General features: G+C 37.1%; 1 long non-coding RNA gene across 1 annotated transcript; it reads right to left on the bottom strand.

The window, feature by feature from the left end:
* Positions 1–11,359: 11,359 nt before the first annotated feature.
* On the bottom strand, positions 11,360–16,814 carry LOC127494008 (uncharacterized). The gene is made up of 3 exons (XR_007924775.2): positions 15,422–16,814; positions 13,336–13,549; positions 11,360–12,260 (listed from the first exon to the last, which is right to left on the bottom strand). It is a non-coding gene; the product is annotated as an uncharacterized lncRNA (long non-coding RNA).
* Positions 16,815–17,591: the final 777 nt, after the last annotated feature.

Genomic DNA, 17,591 nt, shown 5'->3' with positions numbered 1-17,591 from the left:
CAGATTTACAGTTACAAGCTTCTTCCTCCCTCTCTTATTCCCACTCTTATTTTTTTAATGAAATCTATCCTCAATTGGCTTTGTACATACACATATGATTAACTCTATGTTAAGTAAAGAGTTCAACTAATAGTATGAAGCAAAAAACAACAACAACAACAAAAAACCGAAACTGTTCCTCGACAGTCAAGACAAGGGCAGCTCAAGTTAGGAAAGATCAAGAGCAAATATTATAACCAATATCTTTCTTTAATATAAAACACTTTATCAAATAAATTCCAATGCATAATTAACAATATAATCATCTATAGTCAGCCTGATGTCATAATGCAGTTGGCATAATAACATGAGGGAACTTGTTTATTTTGTCTGGTGGTATGGAAAATTGGCCAGCAAACCATTGAGGGACATATGAGAAAGAAGTATTAGTCCTTACTCCTACCTGAAAACCTTCTTTTGATATTGATTCATGAGACCAAAAGAGGACAAAAATCAACATTTATACAATGGGTGTCACAGGAAGAGAATTTGAGAGACAATAGAAAAGCATTCTCAGGAAATGCTAGACTAATACAGACTTATGTGGTGATGCAGAGAATTGAGTCGTCCTGGAAGCTGCTGTTTAGGAAGAGGCCCCACTGCTGGTTCCCAGGTAGTGTGACCTTTCAGCAAACTTCAACCATAACCAATAGAACATCAGCTGGTGGCGAGGAAACATCTACTGTACATTAAGAAGTAGTCAGCTTTATGTCTTAGTGCCATTGTAGGAATAGTGATTAGTGACCCCATTGTTTGCCTTTCCCTGCATATAGAAACATACAGGGAGGGAACAAATATGGGGATGTAATATACCCCCTTCGTAAGGAAGTTTGTTTGTTATTACCAGGTGTTTTTCTATTTTAAATGATGTGTTATTTGATTTTCAGTGGAATTGATAACCATACATAAATCTATGTTGTTTAAAACTGATTCAATGCAGGCAGTCACCCTGTAAGAAAAGTGTAAGAATCTAGAATCAAACTCTAGCTTGCAGAACAGTCAAATCAGGCAACTGAGTGGTTGGCTTGGAGTTTGCATTTTCAACCTAGCTAAAGAAACTTTAACTTTGATTTTTCAAATAAACTCTGATTCTTTCAATTAAAATAAAAAGGGAGAAAACATTTGCAAAATATTCATCTCACAAGAGATTGATATACAGAGTATATAAGGAAGTCAGCAGTAAAAACAAAAGTGATAAAAACAGTTCAGTTTTAAAAATAGACAAATCAACCAGACATTTCTCAAAAGAAGATATACAAATAGCCAAGAAGCTTATGAAAAAGTGTTCACCATCAGTGGCATCAGATAAATATAAATTAAAACTACAATGAGGTATCATCTCATCCTGTTTAAGCAGGTAGTTAGGTAGATATAAACAGGGAACTCCATGCCTGGAAACCTGCTCTCCAACAATTAGGCATGGGCAAAACCTCAGTTTAGCAACTGGCACTATGGCATAATGGGTAAAGCTGCTGCCTGCCACTCTGGCATCCCACACAGGCACTGGTTCATGCCCCAGCTGATCCACTTCCTGTCCAGGTCTCTGCTAATAGCCTGGGAAAAGCAGCAGAAAATGGCTCAAATATTTGAGCCTCTGCACCCACATGGGAGATACAGATGAAGTTCCTGGCGCCTGGCTTCAGCCTGGTGCTAGCCCTTGCAGCCATCTGGGGAGTAAAATAACAGATGGAAAATCTCTCTCTGTCTCTCCCCCCCCCCCCCCGTAACTCTTTCAAATAAATAAATAAATCCTTAATACACACAGAGAGAGAGAGAGAGAGAGAGAGAAGGAGAGGGAGCAAGTGAGTTCATCAGAAGCCATAGAGAGACAAAGTGGGGTTAAATCTTCCTTTGTCCCAGAGAGGACCCTGCTTTCATAATTGCCGTGACAGATCTGATCATGCCATATTGGGGCTAAAATTTGTTCCCTACTCTTTGCAGGTACCCCCTCACCATTCTACAGAAATGCCACCTTGTGCGAGAAATGGTTCATCTTTCAATTAACATAGGGATAACTCCCTTGCTGGTGGGAAAGCCATTCTTTGAACACCTGGCCATTTGATTCTTTCATGAATTCACTTTGTTTTTTTTTTTTTTTTAATTTCATGTAATATATTTTGCAATTTGGAGCATGAAACAGAATTTCATGGTTCGGCGTTTTCTTCTCATGAATTTTCTTTTTTTTATTTTTTATTTTTTTATTTTTTATTTTTTTTATCTTTTATTTAATGAATATAAATTTCCAAAGTACGACTCATGGGTTACAATGGCTTCCCCCCCCAATACCATCCCTCCCACCCACAACCTTCCCCTTTCCCACTCCCTCTCCCCTTCCATTCACATCAAGATTCATTTTCGATTCTCTTAATATACAGAAGATCAGCTTAGTATACCTTAAGTAAGGATTTCAACAGTTTGCTCCCACACAGAAACATAAAGTGAAAAATAATAGATGATTTTTTTAAATGATGATGAAATCAGATCAGACCTATTGTCATGTTTAATCCCAGTGAGAGTCAAGTTGGGAATTGATAATTTCTTCTTTTTTTTTTTTTCACAGAAGATCAGTTTAGTGTACATTAAGTAAAGATTTCAATCGTTTGCACCCCCATAGAAACACAAAGTGAAATATACTGTTTGAGTACTCGTTATAGCATTAAGCCTCAGTGTACAGCACATTAAGGACAGAGATCCTACATGAGGAGTAAGTGCACAGTGACTCCTGTTGTTGACTTTACAAATTGACACTCCTGTTTATGGCATCAGTAATCTCCCTATGCACCAGTCATGAGTTTCCAAGGCTATGGAAGCCCCTTGAGTTCTCCAACTCTTATCTTGTTTAGACACGGTCATAGTCAAAGTGGAGGTTCTCTCCTCCCTTCAGAGAAAGGCACCTCCCTCTTTGAAGACCTGTTCTTTCCACTGGGATCTCACTCACAGAGATCTTATTGCCTTACCCAAAGGAGTTTAAATTGATAAACAAAAAAGCGGTCTGCACCCTAATGTTTATTGCAGCACAATTCACAATAGCCAAGACCTGGAACCAACCTAAATGCCCATCAATGGTAGACTGGATAAAGAAATTATGGGATATGTATTCTTTAGAATACTATACCGCAGTAAGAAACAAGGAAATCCAGTCATTTGCAACAAAATGGAGGAATCTGGAACACATCATGCTGAGTGAAGTAAGCCAGTCCCAAAGGGACAAATACCATATGTTCTCCCTGATTGGTGACAACTGACTGAACACCAAAAAGGAAACCTCCTGAAGTGAAATGGACACTATGAGAAATGGTGACTTGATCAGCATAGCCCTGACTGCTAATGAACAACTTAATACATTATCCCTCATAGTATTTTTTTTGTCTGTTCTACTTAATATGACTGGTTTAATTCTGTAATTATCACACAGTTATTCTTAAGTGTTGAAAATTAACTGAAATGCGATCCCTGTTAAACATAAGAGTGGGAATAAGAGAGGGAAGAGATGTATAATTTGGGGCATGCTCGGGCTGACTTGCCCCAATTGGTAGAGTTGGAAACATACCAGGGGATTCCAATTCAATCCCATCAAGGTGGCATGTGCCAATGCCATCTCACTAGTCCAAGTGATCAATTTCAGTTCACAATTGATCATAATGAAAGGACTAAGAGTCAAAGGGAGCACATAAACAAGTCTAGTATCTGCTAACACTAACCGATAGAATAAATAAAGGGGAGAGTGATCCAACATGGGAAGTGAGATACTCAGCAGACTCATAGAATGGCGGATGTCCTAAATAGCACTCTGGCCTCAGAATCAGCCCTAAAGGCATTCGGATCTGGCTGAAAAGCCCATGAGAGTATTTCAGGCATGGAAAGCCAAGACTCTCATGAATTCACTTTGTTTAGTAAACTTCACTTCTCATTTGACTGATACTGTTTCTGAATTCTTTCTCTGACAATTTCAAGAACTGAGGTGCCCTTTCTCTTCTTTAAAAATCTAATAACAATCCCAGATAGAATGTATATTATTACAAAGACAAAAATAAATTTTGGCAAGTATGTAGAGAAAATGGACTGTTGGTGATACTGTCAATTGGTACAGCCATTATGGAAAATGGTATGGTGATACCTCCAAAACCTAGATATACTCCTAAAACTGCCATATGACCTAGTAATCCCACTTCTCAGGATCCATATCCATAGGAAATTAAATCAGTGTGTTGAAGAGGTGTTTCTATTCCTATGTTTATTGCAGCAGTAATCAAAGTAGCCAAGCTATGTCTTAAAGTGTTTCTCATATTTTCTTCTAGCAATTTCAAAGTTTCGGGGCTTACTTTGAGGTATTTGTTACATCTTGAGCTTATTTTTATATACAGTGAGAGGTAGGGATCTAACTTCATTTTTCTACATATGTATATCCAGTCATCAACAACAGATCAGCACCCACAAGAAATTCTGAAGGGAGTCCTACATTAGAAGTAGAAAGATCACAGCAACCATTACAAAAACACACAAATTACAAAGTTCACTCACAAAGCAAATATACAAAAGAAGAGAGGGGTTGGTGTGTTGCATCCAATCAAGCTGCCATTTGTGATACTGGCATCCCATATTGGAGTGCTGTTTTTACTCCCATCTGCTCTGCTTCTCATCCAGCTTCCCGCTAATGCGGATGGGAAGGCAGCAGGTAATGGCCCAAGGCTTGGGACACAGCAACCCACATGGAAGACCAGGATGGAATAGCATGGCTGTTGTAGCCATTGAAAGATGAACCAGTAGATGAAAGGGCGATTCTCTCTTCTCTCTCTCTCTCTCACACACACACACACGCACATGCACACACACACACACATACTCTGCCTCTCAAATAAATAAAATCTTTTACAAAGAGAAAAGAGGAAAGAATCCTGTCTTATCAGGCAGAAAACTACCACAACACAAAGTAAATAATAACAAAGGCATAAAGAAACAAAGAATGCATAAACAATCAGTAAGCAATCAATAAAATGAAGTTAGTTCTGATCCACCTATATTAATCTCAAATGTAAATGGATTAAATTCTCCAGTCAAAGGATATAAGTTGGCCAAATGAACAAAAGGAAAAAGAAAAAAGATCCAACTATATATTATCTGAAGGAAACTCACTTCGAAAGATAAACTTAGACCAGAAGTCAACAGTGAAAGATATTCCATGGAAACAGAAACCAACGTAAGCAGGAATAACTATACTTATATCTAATAGAACGAACTTGCACACAAAAACTGTAAAAATAGACAAGAATATTACATATTGATAAAAATAGTTTCAGCAGGAAAATGTTATTTTTAATGACTTGAGATAATCTGAGAGAGTTATCTTTGTCATCAAGATAAACACTCTGTATCATTGGTATATAGCTATTTTCTTCCATGATGACACAAGGGAACACCAATTGTCTATGTTCATCTGAACTGATTCAAGAAGGAAAATTTTACTATATTCACAATTTGAAATTTGAAAAAGTTTTATGATGCTTTTATTTTTTGCATGCAGTGTTTTATTTTAGGAAATTCCAAAACTTTAGAAAAGATGAAATGTTTGTATAATGAACACTAGAAATGTCACCTAGATGAATATTCTGCCTGATGGAAAAGTAAATTGTATACAATATTATATTTCAACTTTAAATACTTCAGCAAGTATTTTGTACATATAAGGATATCCTTCTATATAACCACAATACGAATACAACCTAACACTGAACTAATGTATATACAATGTATATACTAATGTATATACAATATAATATATACAATAATGTATATACAATATAATAACAAATACCTATGTAGCATAAATTTCTGTTTATCTTTTTTTTAAATCCAGTTTAGAATCAATAAGCACCCAAAGAATATGGTGAGTATGTCTCATTTTTTTGTAGAGAAGTCCCACAAAGAGTCTGGGAAAGACATCTCATAAAATATCCCATATTCTGGATATCCCATTGTTTGTTCTTGGAGTATTTATCTTCTGCCTTTATTTCCTGTAAACAGGAAATTAGGTCTTTTTTTTTTTTTTTTGGACAGGCAGAGTGGACAGTGAGAGAGAGAGAGAGACAGAGAGAAAGGTCTTCCTTTCCCATTGGTTCACCCTCCAATGGCCGCCACAGCTGGCACCCTGCAGCCGGCGCACCGTGCTGATCTGAAGCCAGGAGCCAGGTGCTTCCTCCTGGTCTCCCATGGGGTGCAGGGCCCAAGCACTTGGGCCATCCTCCACTGCCTTCCCGGGCTATAGCAGGGAGATGGACAGGAATAGGGGCAACTAGGACAGAATCCAGCACCCTGACCAGGACTAGAACCCGGTGTGCCGGCACCCCAGGTGGAGGATTAGCCTATTGAGCTGCGGTCCCAGCTGGAAATTAGGTCTTAAGGGATTAATTAAATGCAAGCAATCATTATTTAACTAATGCTTCACAGCTGCTATTATTATAGCATATGTGTCACTTCAGAAAGCATATAGTATCAGGTTATCGTCTATTAATGATATTGAATGTTAACATTAAATATTGATGCTTTCACTTATTCACCATTATAGAAAAACATTTTTTCTTTGTAATTATGGGGGTGACAGTTTAATGCTGTGCCTCATGAAATTTAATTTTTAAATATTTAAAGATTATTTATTTGAAAACCAGAGTTAAAGAGAGAGAGGTAATGATAAAGAGATCCTCTATCCTCTAAGGGCCCCAATGACCAGGACTTGGCCAGTCCTAAGCCAGGTACCAGGAACTTCATCTGAGTAACCAATATGGTTGCAGGACCATCTTCTGCTGCTTTCTCAGGTCCATTAACAGGGACCTGGATCAGAAGTGGAGCAGCCAGGACATGAGAAGGCACTCATTGGATGCTGAAATCACAGATACCAGTTAATCCACTGCACCATGACATCAGCTCTGCTTCATAAAAATTTTATTCAATGAGTGTAGCATACATAATAAAACTTACCAAATAAATTAGTCCACTGATATTTTGTTTCAGTCAACATTTTCCCTAAGAATAATTTATTTAAAAACATTAGTTATCTTGTCTACCTTTTCTTTATTATTATGCTTAAGTACTAATAGATCTTTTAAAATTTAATGTTATAATCATAAACATAAGTAATGTTACAGGTGCTTTAATTTTCCTAATATTGGCCAGCAGTTGAGTTTCTGAAATGGCTCCCTTCATGAACCTGTTTCCATGCTTTCTGTCAAAAGAAGATAATAGAGGCTCACCTCTCAACTGATCCCTGAAATAAAATCATTTCTAAGGTTATTTCCTTAGTTTAAAAATAATATCATTAATTTTATAATACTACTTTAGATTCTCTGCTAAACAGTTGGATGCTACAATTATAACCACTCTCATTCTCATAGCAACCACTGAGAGATGAGAAATTTTCCATAATACCTCATCTCATCTTTGCAGATGTGATAATAATATTTTATTACCTTCCAAATAAGAAAATAGGGGCTTAGTGAAATTAAGAAACATGCATAAGGTTACACAACTATGTCTGAATCTTAATTCTATAACCTTCTTTTTTTCACTATGCCAAGATGTTTCTCAGAGATTACAAAAAAGGATCCACGACAGGAGTTGCCCTGGTCTGAAATTCTTATGTGTGAACATTCATTTTCCACCGATTGAATAGATGACATACTAAAAGAGTTGGTCTTAACTTTCCATACTAACTTACTAAAAAGTCTGTAACAAGCCATTTGCTCAGGAAGCTAATGACTCAGCATACTACCCTAATAATATATGTTCCTATTTTGAAAATGCAATGCCTCATGAATACAAAATTTCTTTTCCATATGGATCTAATCAGCATTTGGTTTACATAACAGTAAATCTATACTGGTGGGAAAAATGTTTCAAGCCTCATCTTAGTTTAGTAGTCGGTATTTTTGACCATAATTAAATAGAAGAGTTAAAAAATTACAGTACAAATTATACTGCATAGTTTTCTAAAAGGATTTCTACAAACATAATTAATGGACACATTATCTTGATTAGGCTACAATTTCTCTGACATGAAAAACCACTCAATTCGTACACCTACAATTAAGATTATTGGCTTAAACCACCAAAGCCTGATCTTTTGAAAACCATGACCACAGTAAACACCTCTGGTCAATTTCTACAAATAGAGGCCAATATGACCATTTCGAAAAAGCAAGAACCAAAAGCTACCATAACATTTATCAGTCGACTTGTCACTGTGTAATTACTTACCCCACAAGCTTATATCTCATATCACTACATACAACAAGGGCCTTACACTTAAGTTGTACCTTTAAGAACATTTATTAAATAACTGAAAGTCAGCAGTTCAAACCCTTCACCCATTTTTAATCAAGTGATTAAGGGGATTTTTGTTATTGAGTTGTAGGAATTTCCTACATATTTTGGATATTAACAATTTATCAGATTTGTGGTTTGCAAATGCTTCCTCCAATTCCTTAGGTTCCTTCTTCACTCTGTTAATTGTGTCCTTTGCTGTGCACAAAATTTTTAGTGTAAGAGGTTATTGCATGCCTATTTTTGTTTTTGTTGCGTGTGCCATTGGTGTCATTTCCAAGAAATCAATGCCAAGGATGACATTGTGTAGAAAACTTCTGTTTATCCCAGGAGTTGTACTGTTTCAGGTTTACATTTAAGTTTTTCATCAATTTTGAATTGATATTTGTGTGTGTATAGTGTAAGATAATAATCCAAATTCATTAATTCAGATGTGGTGATCCAATTTTTATAATAAAATTTACCGACGAGATGATATATTTCTCCCATTCCATGTTCTTAGCACCATTATCAAAGATTAGTCATTGTTATTTGCATGGATTTATTTCTGTGTTCAGTATTTTGCTCCATTGGTCTTTATGTCTGTTTTTGCATATAAAACTCCATTTTAATTTCTGTACCTTTATAATATATTTTAAAATTAGCAATTTAGCACTTTCACTTTTATTCTTTCTTGATTGTTTTGGCTATTTAGAGTGTTTTGTGGTTCCATGTGAATTCTAGGATTCCCTTCTCTATTTCTACAAAAATAGATGTCATTGGATTTTGATAGCGATTGTGTTGAATCCATAGATTATTTTAAGCATGAACATATTAACAATGTTAATTATTGCAATATGTGTATACACACAATATCTTTCCATTTGTTTGTGTCTTCTTCTGCTTTATAGTTTTCAGTCTTTTGTTTTCTTGGTTAAATTTGTTAAGTATTTTACTCTTTCTGATACTATGTGAGATTTTTCTTCATTTCCTTTCCTGATGGTTCATTGTTAATATATAGAAGCACAATAGGTTTTTCTATGTTTATTTTATATGCTACAACTTATTGAATTAATTCTTTGGATCATTTTTGTATGTGTAGTCCTATAGAGTTTTAAATAAGAACATATATAAACTTGTTACTTGAAAAAAATATATTTTTATTTCTTTTTTTTTCAATTTTGATGCTTCATATTTCTTTTTCTAGCCTAATTACTGTGACCAATACTCCTATTACTATTTAGCAAGTGTGGGTATCCTTGTCTTGTTCTTGTCTTGTTGAAGAAATTATATATCCACATTCAAAACAATGAAAGCATAGAGGAAAAGCTTTCAGTTTTTCACTTTTTCATTTTATGCTATTTTTCTTGAAAATATATATCATAAAGTGATGGGATCAGAAAAATGATCATTACATGGGAGAAGAAAAGAGTATTGTCATTTACATGCTATGATTCAATAAAGCAATACTTACACACTATATACCAAATGATGTGACATCCACACATTTTATCTACTCTATACTAACTTCCACAAATAAGAGAAAATGTAATATTTGTATTTCTGATGATCTGCAGTTCCATCAATTTTGACGCAAATGACAGGATTTCATTCTTCTCTATGGCTAATATCCCATCCTGTACGTATATCACGTTTTCTTTATCCAATCATCAATTGATGGACATCTAGGTTGATTTCATATCTTTGCTGGTGTGGATTGAGATGCTATAAACATGAGATTGAAGATAACACTTTGATGTGCTGATTTCATTTATTTTGGATATTACTCCCAGGAGTGGGGTATCTGGGTCCTATGATAAATCTTTTTGTTAGTTTTCTGTGAAATCTCCGTACTGTTTGCCATAATGATTATACTGTTTTGCATCCACACCAAAAGTGTGTTAGGCTACCTTCATTACCACATCCTCATCAGTGTTTATTATTTTTAATCATTGAATAATAACCATTCTAAATGAAGTGAGGAGATAATTTCACTGTAGTTTGTATTCACAATTCCTTGATAGCTAGTGATCTTGTACTTTTTTGTGTGTCTGTTGGCCATTTGTATTTCATTATTTGAAAAAGCCTGTTCATATTCTTTATTCATTTGTTAACTATATTGTTTGTTTTGTTATTGTTGAGTTTCTTGAGCTCCTTATATTCTGGATATTACTCCTTTATCAGTTGTATAGTTTGCAAATATTTCCTGCCATTCTGTCATTTGCCTCATTACTTGCTAATTGTTTCCTCTGCTGTGCAGAATCTTCTTGACTTGACTTGTCTATTTTTGTTTTTATTGCCGATGCTTTTGGGGTCTTCAAAAAGAAGTCTGCCTAGGCCAGTGTCTTCTCAAATTTACCCTATGTTTTCCTGAAGTAGTTTGAAGGTTTCAGGCCTAAGGTTTAGAAACTTGATCTATTTTGAGTTGATTTTTGTGTAAAGTGTAAGGTAAGGTCCATGTTTCATACTTCTGCAAGTGGAAATCCAATTTTCCCAACACCATTTGTTGAACAGATGGTCCTTTCTCTAGGGAATGATTTTAGCTCATTTGTCAAAGATTAGTTGATTATAGTTGTGTGGGTTAATTTCTGGGGTTTCTATTGTATTCCATTGGTCAAATCATGTTTTCAGGGAGCTGGACTGGAAGCAGAACAGCAGGGACTGGAACCAGTGCACATATGGCACAGGCAGTAGCTTACCCTAAAAAAGAAGCAAATGATAGCTCAAATGCTTGTACTCCATGTCCTGCCACACATGTGGTATACTGGATAGAATTCCAGTCTCCTGTCTTCAGCCTGGCCAAAGAGAGATCTTCCATCTGCTGATGGTTCACTTCCTAATGCCTGCAACAACCAGGAACTAGGCCAAGTGAAAGCCAGGAGATTGGGACTCAATTTGATTCTCCCATAAGGATGGCAGGGACCCAAATACAGGAGCCATCATCTGCTGCCTCCCACAGTATGCATTTCCAGGAAGCTGAATCAGAACCAAGACTTGAACGCAGGCACTCCAGTATGGGATCAAGCATTCCAAGCAACATCTTTGTGTGTGCATGTGCATGTGTATACAAAAACACTCTATGTGTGAGCAGCTCAGACAAATTATAGAAAATGGTGCTGACTGCTAGGTTTGCTTAAGATTCTAAATCATCTAGCAGTCAGGTGCCGTGTTGAAAACCAAGGTAGTCAAGGTTATGGAGCCACCCTTTGGGTTTGCTGCATCCTAACCACGGTGTCGAATTCTTCCTAACACCTGAGATCAAATTTTTTAAAGCTAAATCCATTTTTTCTTAAAAATAGTCATTTACTTCTTTAATCAGTGAATATCAAATTTAAACTCTAGAATTATGCTGGAATGAAGTATATTGTATAAGGTAAACAATCAGCAAATATGAGGTCTATTAAATTATATTGCAGAATCTCTCACAGTAGTTGAGATCGTTGGACACTGTCTGATATGATTTAAGACTGGTTTGCATGTCCTTCAGGATATAGTAAGATAGGAGGTTTGCCCTACAGGCTGACAGTATTGGAAAATGCTGTGGAAACTTAAGAGGTAGTTCTAGTGAGAGGTCCTTAGTCATTTGGAAGCATATCCTTGGAAAGTAGATCTTGTGGGAGTCCTTGGTAGTTCTTGGGAGAGGATTGTTATGAAAGCCTGAGTGTGGCTTACTCAGCCTTTCTCTATTCCTGATTTGAGATGTGCCCTCTTGCCTCAACACACACTCCTGCATTGCTATCTGCCTTCTACCATTTGCCTTCAGTTCCTCAGCAGAATTGAGCTGATGCAGATGTCCTGCCCTTGAACCTCAAAATTGTCACTAAACATACCTCTTTTCTTCATTTATGGCGTGTGTCAGGTATTCCCCTATAGTGATGAAAAGTTGACTACCTGTTTGATTCCAGATTATACCAAAGTGTTCATTGTCTCTGAAACAGAATATGAATTTGGAACGATCAATTAATTTTACAGATAACATATAAGAATCCTTATTATGCTTTCACATAACCTTCCCAACTTAGGTTAGGCAAATACACCTTTTCATGAAGTTCATGGTCTTCCCAAAATTATAATTATACCCCCTTATCCCTGATTTAATTTTCCAAAGTTTAAGCTTCCTGCAATCCACCATAGCAGAAATGGAAAATTCTGGAAATAAACAATTCAGAAGTTTTAAATTGTGTGATGAAATCTCATTCTGTCCCACTCTGTCCAACCTAAGATGTGAATCACACCTTTGCCCAGCATAGTATGCACTGCACAACACTCACTTAGCAGTCATCTCAGTTATGAGACCAAGTGTCGCAGTGTCGCAGTGTCGCAGTGCTTGTGTTCAAAACCCTTTCCCAGTAATCTAACGCTACCTCACAATGCCTTCTACATTCACCTCACTTCATCCCATCACAAAGACATTGTGTCATGTGACAACATCAGAACAAGAATGGACCAGCCCTGGCTGTTGGCAGCCATTTGGGAAGTGAACTAGCAGATGGAAGATCTCTCTCTCCCTCTTTTTCTCTGTAGCTCTGCCCTTAAATAATACAACATTTTTTTTTAATTTAAGTGCAGTGTACTATTTTGAGAGCAATCACATTCTCTTAACTTTCATTACTGTATATTGGTATAATCGTTTTTATTATTAGTTATTGTTCATCTGTTACTTGACTAATAAATTAAAAAGCATCATATGTATTTATGTCTAGGATCTGGTACAATTCAATATTTCAAGTATCTATCAGGAGTCTTGAAATGCATCCCTTGTAGATAAGGGGAAATTACTATAACAAATAATTCACATACTAAGTCCCAAAATCTTTAGATTATAGGGAATGCAATAAATGTCTCTCTGAACCTCTCAGTGATGTGTGTTTTTGTGTATTGATATTCCTATAAGCTGGAATGGGCATTTTGCCTAGCATTCAAGAAGATATATCCTCCATGGGAGTGCCTGGGTTCTTTTCCTGGTTCTGGTTCCCAATTTCAACTCTGCCAAACAAAGCAAACCTGGGAGGCAGCAGGTGCTTGCTCAAGTACGTGGGTCCCTTCCATGTACAGGGGAGACCTTGATTGAGTTGTGTGTCTTCCGGCCAGCCCCAACCCATCCCTGGCCATTGTGTGCTCTTGGGGAGTGAACCACTGGATGAGAGATCTTTCTCTTTAAGTGTCTCCTTGTCTCTTTGCCTTCAAGAGGTTAAAACATTTTCTTTAAAAAAAATTCCTGCAAGCAAAAATGAGTTTCAAGTAACTACCAAGTTAGAAAAGCTTTGATTCAGAATATTCATGATATCATAATTCATTGTAGTGCGAACAATTTTTGATTTTTTTCCCATATGGGAAAGTTAAAATATAATTTAAAATGGAATTTTACGTTTTGTTTAATCTATGGATGTAGCTAGAATCAAAACATATTATAGGGGCCAGAGCTGTGGCATAGCAGATAAAGCCACCACTCGCAGTGCCGGCATTCCATATGGATGGTCCCAAGGGATCTTTAAGACATAGTGCTTCAACAGTAGGAAAGGGATTGTCAGGGCTTGGAGGGTGGGACAAATAGAAAGATGTTGGCCAAAGGGTATAAACTTTCAGATTTAAGAAAAATTATATTCTGGGGTCGGCACTGTGGCACAGAGGGTTAAAGCCCTGGCCTGAACTGCCAGCATCCTATATGGGCACCAGTTCTAGTCCCAGCTGCTCCACTTCTGATCCAGCTCTCTGCTATGGCCTGGGATAGCAGTAGAAGATGACACAAGTCCTTGGGCCTCTGCACCCATATGGGGACCCGGAGGAAGCTCCTGGCTCCCGGCTTAGGATCAGCACAGCTTCAGCCATTGCAGCCAACTGGGAAGTGAACCAGCAGATGGAAGACCTCTCTCTCTCTCTCTTTGCCTCTCCTTCTCTCTCTGTGTCTCTGACTTTCAAATAAATAAAAAAAAATTAATTATAAATTCAGAATTGAGAGACAGAAAATACAATAGTTTTTAATTAAAATATGTCAAGAAATCACTGTGTGTCAATGGAATTCACCATGGAATATTACTCAGCCATAAAATAAATGAAATTCTGACATTGGCGACAAAATGGTTGGAACTACAAATAATGATGCTATTGAAATCAGTCAGACACAAAATGACAATTTTCATGTTATCTCTCAAATGTGGACATGCATATATATAATATGTATATGGTAAAAATATGTGACTGCCATATGAATTGATATATAGTTATGTATTGAGGTTGCCTTAACTGAATTATACACATTTCTTTCCTCAGTTTTGATTTTTGTCATGGATCGCACATTGGGTGATATTAATATATTCACATTTGTTTTCTTTCTTTTTTTTTTTTTTTGACAGGCAGAGTGGACAGTGAGAGAGAGAGAGAGACAGAGAGAAAGGTCTTCCTTTCCCGTTGCTTCATCCTCCAATGGCCACCGCGGCCGGCGCACTGCGGCAGGTGCACCACGCTGATCCGAAGGCAGGAACCAGGTACTTATCCTGGTCTCCCATAGGGTGCAGGGCCCAAGTACTTGGGCCATCCTCCACTGCACTCCCTGGCCACAGCAGAGAGCTGGCCTGGAAGAGGGGCAACTGGGACAGAATCCGGCGCCCCGACCGGGACTAGAACCCCATGTGCCAGCACTGCAGGCGGAGGATTAGCCTATTGAGCCACGGCGCCGGCCCACATTTGTTTTCAAAAAAGAATGTGTGTGTATGTGTATGTATATACATATATGTGTGTGTTTGTGTGTGTATATAACATCTATATATGAAGTGAGTACAGCAAAATGTTCACAATTGTGAAATCTGTGTTATCATTGAATTTACACATCTCTGTATTATTTTTAAATAAAGAGATGAATAAAATGAGTATAAAATACATTTTATGCTTCATATTAAGAATAGTGAAATTATCCTGTGAATTCATAGTTTCCATAATTTTTAAATCATAATTGATAAATGACCCCAAAAGAGCTATATAACTTAATAGGAATTCTCTTAGTTTCTCTTTTTTTTTTTTTCAGTTATCACTCATATAGTTCGTTTCCTACTGTCAGTCACTGAACTCAGGAAATCAATGAACAGAGCCTTACCCTCAAACATTCCAGTCTGTTGAAAAGCAGAGACATGCAAAAGAAATCACTTCAACACAATGAGCTGTAGTAGGCAAAAGAGAATAAGAACATAAGCAGATGGACTTAGCAAAAGCTTCACAGGCAAGCTAATATTTGAGTTAAGTATTGAAGGATAAGTAGGACTTTATCAGGTGGAAAATAAGGAGAATAAAAATTTCGAACAGAGAACAGCCTGGACAAGTTAGCCCAGAACATATTCTTGGAAATTCCTGGAACTGTCAGGAGTCTGATAAGATGAGAAGTAAATGGGGAAAAAATGACACAGCCTGCAGCAGTGAGTATAAACCCATTTTTCCAGGATCTTATAAACCATGCTAAATAGTTTCTACTGAATTCAATAGACAAGGGACAACTTGATTTATTCAGTGACCAAATTTCTTCTGCAGTAGTTTTCAGGAAAGAATTGAGAAACATCAGACTTTGGAGAAAGGGCTTCAGTCAGATTTCTGTCGTGATGCTGCGTGGAAAGATCATAAACTGGGAAGAAACATTCATATAAAGAAGAAAGATATTTGAGAAAAGGACTCAATAGAGTTTGAACCAGTCACACTTCAGGAGTGCTAATTAGAAAAAGGAGAGGTATTTTTAGGATGAAGGGGACTTGAAGGAGCAAGCATTTAGCCTTGAGGTTAAAACACCCATGCCTACAGCAGAGAGACTGAGTTCAATTCTTGGCTCCAGCTCCTCATTCCACATTCCTGTTAGTGCAGGTGCTAGGAGCCAGTAGGTGACGGCTCACGTGGAGATGTGAGTAGTGTAATATATCTGCCTTCCTTGCAGTTGTGGATGTGGATAATATAATCAGCTTCTGGGTTTGGCCCCAGCCCAGCCCCTTCCATTGTAGGCATTGGAGAAGGAACCCAGCAGATTGGCATACTCTTGTTCCTTCTCTCTCTTTCTCACCTTGTCCCCCATCAAATAAATAAGTAAAAAAAAAAAAGATGCATACAGGACAGATTTAGGCTGATAGGGGGAAAAATGTCATAGCAGAAAAAAATCTGTGCAAGTCCCAAAGGGTGGGGAGGTATTCTACTCATCACTGTTTCCCTGCTACCAAGAACTGAAGGTAGCAGAATAGGCACTCAACAGATACTGTGTTTGTTGAATGAATTAATATTTGAAAATCAGTGCAGAAGGTAGCACAGCTGATCATTTTGTAATCTGCAGGCTCATCATCAAACTTAGTCCTTGGACATGATCTGCCAATACCTGGTCAGGAAGCAAAAAGTTTAAGGCTCTCCACACAGCACAGCTTCTCCTGGGGCAGCCTGCAATGTTCTTTCCACATAATGCACTTATTTTGTCATCAAATAATGGGTTGTGAAAGCCCAGTATTTCTTCTTTGTGATGAGTATTCTGGATTCCAAAATAAGGTAAATTTTTTCTCAGTATTTTTTCTAAATATTAAGGAAAAAAATAACTTGATGCATTCTTACTCCTCCTGGAAAACTGGATTTTATGGGTTGCCTTTAGTAACAAATATATTGTCTGGGGGCTGGCACTGTGGCATAGTAGGTAAAGTCACCACCTGCAATGCCGGCATCCCATATGCACACTGGTTCGAGTCCCGGCTGCTCCATTTCCGATCCAGTTCTCTGCTATGGCCTGGGAAAGCAGCAGAAGATGGCCCAAGTCCTTGGACCCCTGCACCCACCTGGGAGACCCGGAAGAAGCTCCTAGATCCTGGCTTCAGATCAGCACAGCTCCTGCCATTGTAGCTAATTGAGGAGTGAACCAGTGGTTGGAAGACCCCCCCTCTCTCTGCCTCTCCTCTCTCTATGTAACTCTTATTTTCAAATAAATAAACAAATCTTAAAAACAAATAAATATATTGTCTGTATTTTGTTAAAATTATAACATTGTATTAATTTGTAGAATTATTTACAGAGCATCTAAAAAGCTTCATTTATGTATTTAATCACCAAATAGTTAATTAATACTCAATATGTAGCAGAGAATGTGCTAAACAACCAAATAAAATTTCAAACTTTATTTTACTTGATTTTTACTTTCATTACAATAAAAATTATATGAAATAAATAAATAAGTATCTAGGACTTTAAAATTGTTGCAATCTGTGTTTTGTGACCCATTGCAGGCTACTCTGAGTCTACACCTCCAGGGATCC

This window comes from Oryctolagus cuniculus, chromosome 4, assembly GCF_964237555.1.
Source record: "Oryctolagus cuniculus chromosome 4, mOryCun1.1, whole genome shotgun sequence".
NCBI classification, from domain to species: Eukaryota; Metazoa; Chordata; class Mammalia; order Lagomorpha; family Leporidae; genus Oryctolagus; species Oryctolagus cuniculus.
This window is presented reverse-complemented; position numbering and strand designations above follow the sequence as displayed.